Below are 3,152 nucleotides of genomic sequence, written 5' to 3' on the forward strand. Positions count from 1 at the left end.
ATACAACAAAATGCAAATACATTACAAAATATTTAAAACTTTATTTTTAAATTATTTAGGAAAACTATCTTATACTTAAACATCTGAAATATACTGAGCATTCCAAATATTTAAAATTGGTATTAGTTCTTAAGTTTTTATTATGTTTTGAGTAAATTCTTATGTTTTTAATTCTCATTTAATTTTCATGAATAAACACTTGTTAGATATTTACTTAGCAGGATTTTTCAAAGCTTGTAAAACAAGACTGTCAATCAGAATTTGAGAAATGTAGCAAGCGGTATTTAAAATTCCTAATTTTTTCCAACAATATATTATACAATGAAGCCACCACCATGTCGCTACCTTGTCTGTTTACAACCACATTTGGGAGGGACTGAATTTTTTCCATAGACTTTATGTTTAAGAAAAACTTTAGCAAGCGGGCAAACCTTTGCACCAAATGCTGAAAAGGTCATGTAATGAAACACTAAAAAATATTAAAAAGAATAAGTAGATTAAAATTTATTCAAAATATTTGTTTTAGGTTCTTCTATAGAGATCTCTTTCTTTTGACAATCTCTGAAAGATATCTTCAGTCTCATGTTGTGATCAAAGTGCACTGAAGGAGATGCTATCAATGATTAAGTTTTAGAATTGAAAGTCAAATTAGAAAAAAGTTATTTTTAGAAAAAAACTAAGCCTCTCAAACAAACCTTTTCTTTTTTTAAAACAGACTCATTTTTATGAAATAAAACTAAATACAAACTTAAACAAAAAACATTGTTTATTTTTTTTAAATAGTTCTATCAATCGTTATTGGCAAATTTGTTTATACACATAATTATGTCAATAGGGATTACTATTTACGCTAATCATTAAAATCATTTGCGCAAATTAAAATCATTTGCTATAAATCATGTACCTTCAATAACATTTTGAAGTCAATGGAAATAACCCTCTTAGAACGACCTACCTCCATTAACGACCATTTTAATGCGGAACAGTTTGTCTCTCCCAAGAGGTTTTGTTGTACCGATATAATTCAGCAATCAGATTTTTAAAACGGGAGTCAGCTATTATACTGCTGTGTAATTGAAGAAAAAAAAACGTAATTGAAAATCTGAATCTCTTCCTGAACTTTCCGTTTCTAGCATTTTCTGAAAGCTTGTTTGAAGCATGTTTAAAAGGCCTCTTTCTTTCAGATCGTACTCAATCGTCAGAACGGTGTAAACAAAAGGAAAATATTCTAAACATTCTTTAAATCATGTTTAAGTTTCAAAAATCTTACGTCGATATGTAATTTACTCGGCAGTATCGTACTAAATTTAACGTCACCTAGAAAGAAAAAAGCATAACTGGTGAAATAATATAATTTTCAGTGCTATTTTTATAAAATTATGGCAACGCAATTCTGAAGTCAGCATTTTTTAAAAGGTATTATACGTTAGATGTTTTATAAGATTCTATATGCTTATAAGATATGTAGGTTACGCGAAGGAAATTTTTTTGCATCTCCCAAATAAGCTTTAATTAGTATAAACAATAATAAAAGTAAACTTGAAAATAAATCTTTAAAAAAATGTATATAATTAATTTATTCGTCCAAAGCCGCATAATTTTATTGCTTTATAGTTTTGATAAAAAAAAGTCCTATGTTCTAAAAACGTTATTGCATGTCGTAACAGAATCCTCGAAAAACAATTTTTAGGTAATTTTTCGAAGTTCTTCTATCAGCGAGCATCAATTTAAAACTTTAACTTGCTGAAAAAAAATTTACAGAACTTTAAAAGTGACAAATAGCTTAAGTATTTTAAAATATTTTCCTTTAAAAAAAATCGCTGATATGACGAAATTTTCCCTCTCAGAAAATCGTTAAGATTACTAATCAATTTTCAAAGTTTGCACGTTTTTATCGCTTGATACAATAACTGCATACTGTTTTTCGAAAATTAAAAAATTAATTCGGGCACGCTTTTTATTTTCATAAAAGTATAGATCTCTTTCATATTGACATTTTGTGTCATTCTCATTATTAGTCTACATCAGAGTTTCTTAAACAGTAGGTTTCGACCTCAACTAGGGTCGAGAAATTGACCGATATTTCTATAACTTACATTGCTGTATTATATTTTTCTGTTAATTATTTAAATCTTTCACATCTTTCTATGTCTTAAAATTAAAACCGAAATAATATATTACAATACAAGTGAAGGAATTGACAGTTTCTTTCACTCATGTAGCAGAATAGCGCAGTATTTATGAGATCCCACCGATTTTCATGAATATTGTGGGGTCACCTCACTAAAAAGTTTAAGAAACACTGGTCGAGATCAGCAGTTTCCAATATTTTTCATCTGTGGAGCCCTAAAAAGTCGACCCTCTTTAGGCGGAACCCTGAGACCTAACGAACACATTAAATTAGCGATTGTTGTTGTTTCTAATGCCATCAAGGCCTGTTTAATGAAACCAAGCGAATTTAAGGCAGCGGGTGCGTTTCTTGTTTTTCAGTGGCGCTATTTTTGACCAAAAATACGACTTCAACCACACACACGTCACAGTCCGTTTATTGGAAGGACACCTTCATGCACCCATTCACCCACAGATGAATGAATGGATTTATGAATGGGAATCCACAGGAAGTAATTTTGAGCTGAACCAGAGAACGATCAATTTCCAATTCAGTACCCCTAGAGGTAGGATTTGTTACGGGAACATGGAGAACTTTATGACCCGATAGATTTAACGTGTACCAGTTACCATTTACTACACGGTGAGTCCTCAGCTGGCTGATATCGAACTTAGGATCTCTTGTTCATGGGCCCAAGGCTTTACCAACCAGGCTATCCCGGATCTATTAGTAAATGTGAACATGTAAATTAACGAACCACTATTATTTTGAAGATATGAAATAATCTAAATTTTTTAATTATTTTGAAAATATTTAGTGAATGAACAAAGAAGGAATTTTTTCATCATATCATTTTATCAGCATTAGTCATAAAATTGGGGGGGTTCGCGAGCAGGTCGTCGGGCTACCGAAGCGGGGGAGCCATCCCCTCCGCAGAGGATCAAAATTGTGATGGCATGTCTTCGGATCATCCTCCGGGATGTTTCCCAGACCGTCGCCAATAGCCCATTGTGCAGCTCTAGTGCGACGTAAATTAACAACA

The sequence above is a fragment of the Parasteatoda tepidariorum genome, chromosome 10, assembly GCF_043381705.1.
Source record: "Parasteatoda tepidariorum isolate YZ-2023 chromosome 10, CAS_Ptep_4.0, whole genome shotgun sequence".
NCBI classification, from domain to species: Eukaryota; Metazoa; Arthropoda; class Arachnida; order Araneae; family Theridiidae; genus Parasteatoda; species Parasteatoda tepidariorum.